Source organism: Alligator sinensis, unplaced genomic scaffold (assembly GCF_000455745.1).
Source record: "Alligator sinensis unplaced genomic scaffold, ASM45574v1 scaffold386_1, whole genome shotgun sequence".
NCBI classification, from domain to species: Eukaryota; Metazoa; Chordata; order Crocodylia; family Alligatoridae; genus Alligator; species Alligator sinensis.
The window spans coordinates 1,234,748-1,241,939 of record NW_005841996.1 but is presented as its reverse complement, the minus strand read 5'-3'; the positions used below and the strand labels follow the sequence as shown (position 1 = coordinate 1,241,939).

At 42.7% G+C, this 7,192-nt stretch overlaps 1 protein-coding gene across 1 annotated transcript in view; it reads left to right on the top strand.

Annotated features, from left to right (window-relative positions):
* CTNNAL1 (catenin alpha like 1) overlaps positions 1-7,192 on the top strand; it is a 124,120-nt gene that overhangs the window by 25,729 nt on the left and 91,199 nt on the right. The gene's annotated exons all lie outside the window — the stretch shown is intronic.

The window sequence follows — 7,192 nt, the reverse complement described above, 5'->3', positions numbered from 1 at the left end:
TTTGAGCACGCGGCAGAGTGCCTCAGAAGAGATCTGACTTGCGGCTAGCTGATCGATAGACTGATCACCTATTGATCTTTCTTCCCGTCGCCGAGCGCAATCCCAGACATACCCTTTTCCTGCCGGCTTCGAATTGCGGACGGATTAACTGGTTTGGGCCCCACCAGCTGGAACAACTCGTGTGGTTGTTCAGACGACCGGACCACCTGCGTCGTGATTGCAAGCGGCGTGAGTAAAGTTTTTTGCAACCGGTAAGTTGTGTCTGCCTCTCCATTCACCAGCCCGCCCTAACGTATGACCAATTTCTAACGCAACTCTAGTCGGCTCTGGCCGTCCGAGACTCCAGGCAGTACCTGGAGGCATGTGGCTTGTGACTTTTCCAAAATGCTGCCGGAGGAAGAGAGAGTGCTCTTCCTCCCCTATAATCTGCCTGGCAACTGACTCCCCAGCCCAGCCCCTGGCTTTACTTTTCATTCCATCCAGGAAGAGCACACACCAACTGCTGAAACTTCCTTAGCCTGACGAAGGGTTTTTGAACTCAAAAGCTTGCTTAATAACTATTCTCCAACTATTTGGGTTGGTCTAATAAAAGATATCAAATTCACCCAAGGAACCTTGTCTGCCTATGTCCTTAGACCAACACGGCTACAACCTACACCCCTCCCTCCCCTCAAGAATTTATCTGGCTAGTTCATCTGGCTGACCAGCCTGAACCAAAAGGCAAGCAAGTGAAAGAGAGAGGGGCACAGCCTGAATGACCCAAGACGGGGACAGACAGAGGGGGGATTTCTTCACACCTTCCAACCCTACTTTCCTGTAACCATCTCCATCCTTCCTATGATCAGTTCAGAGACCTACCATGTGAAGACCTTAGTGCGTGTCTTCCCACTTATACTTCTGTGATTGCATGCAAGATTGTACTTCCATCCTCTCCAAGGGTGGCTAAGATTGAGTAAATCTATTCTGTGTCTAACTAGTTGATAAATCAAAGAGAGTTGGTGTCAGTGTTGGTTGGGCTTTCTTCAGGTCTGTCAGTGTTTACTTCACCTGCTACTCCCTTTACAGACTCTGTAGACTTTGTACAGGTCAGTCAAAGTTCATATTTGTATACCCCAGGTATGGGGTCTTTAGTCTCAGCTACTGTCTTGGCTATAAACTTGTAACTGTCTGCCCTGAAACACCTTCATCTCTCTCTCTTATGTGGGCATTTTTGGTTTTATTGGTGATGGTTTTTGTCTAAATAACCTGTCTGTCAAGTCAAAGTCTTTCACTTGCCAAACCTTCCTGACATGTTACAGAACTACGGTTTGGTCAAGGAGTTCTACATGAACGCAAGCTGGCTAGGTTCTATTTGGGGGGAAAAAAGGCTGTTTAGAGGCAGTTACGGTTTTGATCCAGAGTAGAAGGGCCTTTACAAAGTAAATGTGTGGTTAAAGGGAATCTTTTAGAGCCTTGTTCTGTATACAATTTGAAAGTAGCTATCACTTCAATAGATCATCCCTTCGAACCTTTCATTGTTTGTTGTTCAGTCTTTCCATAAAAACATTTTTTGTGACTGTTGCTTTCGATCCCGTACACTTTGGGCAAGGCCCCATCACATGGTATTCTCTAATAACCAAATTACTTTCAAACTGCACCCCAAAATGTTAATGGAGATGCCTTTTTAGATTGGATTTAAATAAGCTTTTATACTTACTAGTACTTTTCCCCAAGCCTCATGATTCTTCTTCAGAAACAGTCCTTCTGTATATCACCAGGAGTTTGAAACACTAGAGGATGCTTTTGGTGTCTCTTCTAAATCGGATCCCAGGACTAGCAGCCTAGTTGCCCTGCACTAATCATGCTATTCTACTAAAAGTAAAGGCCATTTTGATTGCAGATAAGCACACAACTAATTGTTATACCCTCTCCCTGAAGAGAGAGTACCTCTCTTTATCCATCTTCAGAGAGTACAAACCTGACTGTACTCTTTTTTTTTTCCCCCCCTTTAAACTTATTCAAAATCAAAGTTTCTTGATTGATGAACATAATTTTGGTTAATTTTTTTTTAATTACTGATTTCAAATGATTATTCATTCTTTTGGAGTCAGCTGCTGTTAATGCATATTTTAGTATAAGTAACATGCAACTCAAGAGGCTGTAGCCAAATAGAAAATAGTTAAAATCCTAAAGCCTCTTTCACATGCCATATTTTTGCTGTGATTATCAGGTAAATCGTGACATAAATGGGCAGGGTGCTTGCTACATGTACACCCAATTTTAAGGCCCCATACAATGAAAAACTTCTTTATGGCTGGCTTATATGGTGCCTTAAAATTGAACATGTAGCTGGGAGTGACAGTCAGCTGACTGTGAATCCTGGGGTCCAGAGAGTACCAGGGTCTGGAATGGCTCTAGAACTGACTGACAATCAACTGAAATGACTTGAATTGAATCTGGCCTGAAAGTGGAGGTGGGGAAGCCTGTGCCTGGTAGCTGTGGCTGGGTGCAGGGGATTAGAGACTCATCGCAGCAGGGAAAGCCTTTTCACTCCCCTTACCAGGAGCCTCTGATTCCTCCCACCTGGCCAGTTGGGAGCCCTGGGTTTCAGACCCAGAGCTGTCTGGTGGGGCCAATAATCGGCTGATTGTATGCCTGAGCAGGCCTGAGTAAACCAGATCCACAGCAGTCTGGGCTAGAGCTGACAATCATCAGATTTGCCATGCTGGCTTCAACCAACAACTAATTTCTTGGCCCTGGCCCCGGACTACAATGGGGCTAGTTCTAATCCTCAGTGTGGTCTCGGAGCTAGAGCTGACAATCAGCTGATTGTTGGCCCCAGCTCAATTTGCTGGTGCAGGGAAAGACCAGGATTATGAATCTTGCCTCCTGTTTTGCACATGTGGCATGGCAGGAGGTGATATTAGGATTAGGGATTGGATCCCATTGCACTATTAAATGCATGTGCCAGAGGCCTAACATTTCAAATTTTGTCACACTTCTGTTTACTATCTTACTTTATTTTTTTAAATGTAAAAAGAATGTGACATGGAACAATGTTTTTATAGTTCTGATTCTGTTTCAAGATGAAAGAGTATTGAAAGACTATCAAAATAAATCTCAGGTCATTATTGAAAGAGTGCAGTATTTGAAACTGAGGTACAATTTAGTTCTCATTCACATAAACGAAGGGAAAGATGTGAGGGCCTTCATAACTCTGTGTACTGGACAAGCTGGGTCTGTGCGTCTGCACATGCATGCTTTCTAATTTGATTATTTACTTTATAGGGCAAATTTATTGTATATCTTCAATCCTCGTTTTTATTTTTTAAGAAAAACAAGCCCTTGAGGGAATGTTTCTCTTCATATTTAAAGAGGTTCCTTGCTGATGATATAATTTTGCCGTTATAAACACTTTCAGTGTTGTAATGCCTACTTCTATCCAAAAATGCCCAAAATAACTTTTTATAGATGGGAATAAATATAAACTAGTGTAGGAGCTAGTACTAAAAGCATGCCGTAGAACTGAAATGAATACATTTTTATTCCCTCTACAAGCGTGCATGCTTTTCTCCAGTAGGCAAAGATTATTTCAAGTGAACTTGAACTTAATTTGAGATGATAACAAATATAGTTCATCATATGACACACAAAAACTATAAATATTTTCTGAAACTGGGTCAAATGGTCACTTCTAAAGCTAAACCCAATTTTCAGTAATAAAATACTAATGGTTAGATATTAAAATACTTCAGCTCAATGTCTTCTCATCCTATATGCATCTTACAACAAAAACCAAAACCCCTGAATTAAAATGTGACAGGGTTAATACCTTCAAAGACAGAAGATTATAAAACCTGTTACAGATTATTTATCTCTTGTGGCTATAAAACATCAAGATAATTGTAGATAATTCCAGTATATTAAAGTAGAAAAGATTATTCTTTCAGAACTAATCATAATCAACAAAGTTTATCAAGGAATCACTTGGGATGAGGTAGCTTCTCCCATACCCTAGACTGGGACAGATCCTTAGTCTTAGTCTCATGGGACTAAAACAAGAGGATTATTCAACAGAACTGAAACAATATCTGACAGACTGGCTTTACCCAAGTTCCACGTTTCTTTACAAGTAAGCCCTCAAATAAAGCATGTGTTTTTGGCAGTGCTCTCAAGCACTACTGATGTATTGGAAACATCCTTAGGATACAGTGATCTAGTACTCAAGCAGTTTTTCTTCTGTAAACAGCTGTGAGTAATAAGGTCTAGGTTTTAAGATGGTATTTATTAGAGGTGCACTGATATATTGGTGGTGATCTGATATGCCACCAATAACAGGAAAATGAACGCTATCTGCAATTGGCTTTTTTGGCTGGTGTAGCCAATAAAGTTGCCGATAAATGCTGCATGCATGCAGCCGTAACATGCACGTGGCCAGGAAAGCGTCTGACCAGTAAGTCTGGGTGTGGGGAAGAGGCATGAGGGAGGAAAGGGGTGGCGGGCAGATTGAGGCCCCCACGGTGATGGATGGAGTGGGGCAGGGGCAGGTGCTGCCCAGACAGGGCAGTGAATGCAACCCTGCTGGGAGTGGGACAGAGCCATGCACAGCTTGTCCAGGGGTGCGGTGGGGTGGGGAGGAAGGCAGCTCCCCAGTGCTGCACGCACCACCAGGGAAGGCATGTGGGGTATGTGCCCCCTGTATTTGCGCGTGGGGTGAGGGTGGGCTGTTGGCTCAGGGCCAGGGGCTGTGTCAGCCTCTTCCTGGTGGGGGGTGGGGACTGGGTTGGGGCTGTACCTGGAGCTGGTGGGTAGGGCAGGTGTTGGTGGTGCTGGGAAGAGGGGCTATGGGATGGGTTATAGCCACCCCAAAATTCCCTGTAGTCTGCTCCCCAGCACTGCCTGCCCTGAGTGCAGCCCCGGCCCAGCCCCCTTCCTGGGAAGAGGTAAATGCAGCCCCTGGCCCTGAACCCACAACAGGCAGCCCACCCTTTCCTCATGCACAAATTTTGGGTGGCACATGCTCCCTATGCCTCCTTCGGGGTGGCACACACTCCCGTTCCACTCTCAGCAGGGTCGTATTCACCACCCTGGCTGGGCAACTCCTGCCCCTGCCCCACTCCCTCCTACTTCCCATGGGGGCTTCAGTCTGCCCCCCAACACTGTTGATGCGCAGAGGTCATGTCTGCTATGCTGAGAATTCTGATTAAAGCATATTACTTCCACACCTGAAAACAGTGCCATAGTTCATACTGTAAAGAATGCAGAGATGTACACATGTTACGTTTAGTCCTGCAATTTTCAGGCTTGCATGTTACCTATTAAAATCCTTACAACAGTGAGGGCTTAAAGCAATCTTTAAGCATTTCGACAGAATTCTGCAGTATTACTTGAGTTTATTCCTTTGATCTTTTAAGAAACAACTTGCTAAGGAGAACTAATTATTCTCCCTTCTGTTTTGAAGCACCAGCTTTCCTGCTGGCTCATTCCCTATCAGCCTTCTGGAATATACAATAGCCATGAGGTAGAAAGGACAGAAAACCTGATCTTACTCAAAATTATATCTTCTTTGAAGTTGTCATGTGTTACACTGTTGGACCCCAGAATAGATTTTTCTATAGGTGTTGTCTTTATTTGACTCATTTGGCAGTAATTGATCTTGGCAGCTACAGATCTTGGCTTTTCTTTCGCACAGGGGTTTTGTAGAGAAAACAAATAATTGCTTAGTTGCAACTTTGCTTGTTTCTCTCTTGGCAGTTCCTTTTCAATGCTTGTCCCACATGGATATTCATGATTTACATACAATGGAAATACATTCTATTTATGAATAATGTTTTATAATAGTGTTGGCTGTGTCATTTCTCTGGGAACACCTGGATATGGCTACATGTATGCCACCAGGGGAAGCTTTCAAGTCACAGCTTTGAAAAAACTGCTACACCTTTTGATTCCAAAATATCGAAGACAACGCAAAGATCACAACTAAATATCTGAAAGGCTCCCAAGGTGTGAGAGATTGTTGGTTGGCGGAATTTGCCCGTCGCTTGTGCTGTATTATACAGCTAATACAAAGTTTATATTTCTTAGTTTTTGTGGAGCGAAAGTTCTCTACTTTACTTTTCAGTTTAAAAGGTTTAATTTACCTTCAATGTTAATGTTTGCAAATGTTTTATACTTTGATTTTAAACTTCATTTTGATAGTGCATTTTTGATAGACCATTTTACTTGGTCTCTAATTTATTTAGAAGCTTGATTTGTTAGCTCTCTCAAGGTTACTGCTTTATTTACATTCTCAATCAAATAACTTGGAAGTTGGTTCCAGCTCCTAGCCACCCTGACTGTGAAGTAGTGCCTCCTGATATCTAGTTCTGTGTATCTCTCCATGTCAGATTAGTTAATTCTTTAGGTTAATATTCATTGTATATATTTATTTCTCCTATCAGTCTGATCTTCAATAGACACTTAAAATTCCTCACCCAACCCACTTAATCTCATTCATTACAAATTCTTCAGTTTGAAAATGTAAAGTTTCAATTGTCTTTGCTTTGGCATGTGATTCTAAGCTTAAAGTAATTCCCTAACAAGTGGATTCTCCCTCTAATTTTCCATCACTTTCTCTTTTTTTTCTTTTAAGGCATGTGTATTGTATTCATTCTGTTTTCCCCTAATGTGCATGAAAGTAAAAGAATGCCTAGCTAAAATACTTGCCTGGAGTACATGCTGTTTTTGGCAGCAGTTTAATGATGGGCAATATATTTAAAGAGGTTTCCTTGTATGCAAATATAAGATGTGGGGGTGCTACAGGGTGGTCTACAGCCACCCCAAAACTTGCCATAGTTACCCTGCAGTCTCTTCTCCCTGCACTGCCACAGTCCTGTGCCTGCTTCCCCTGACTTACTGGCTGGATGCTGGTCTCCAAGCTGCAGGACTGCATTCCTGGCTGGTGCACGCTGAGGCTGCGTACATGCACGTGGTATTTATCAGTGACATCGGCTACACCAGCCAAAAAAAGCAGATTGCTGATGATGTCAATTTTCCTTTTATTGGTGCCAATACGATATGGACTGATATATCGGTGAATCTCCTAAATAAAATTAATTCAAATTCTGTATATGTAAAGGTGTCTGTCTGTCTTTTCATACTCTTGGAGCACTCCTGATTGGTTGTCTCAGCAGCCAGTCGCAATGCTTACTGAAACAACCAGTCGGAGGGCTCC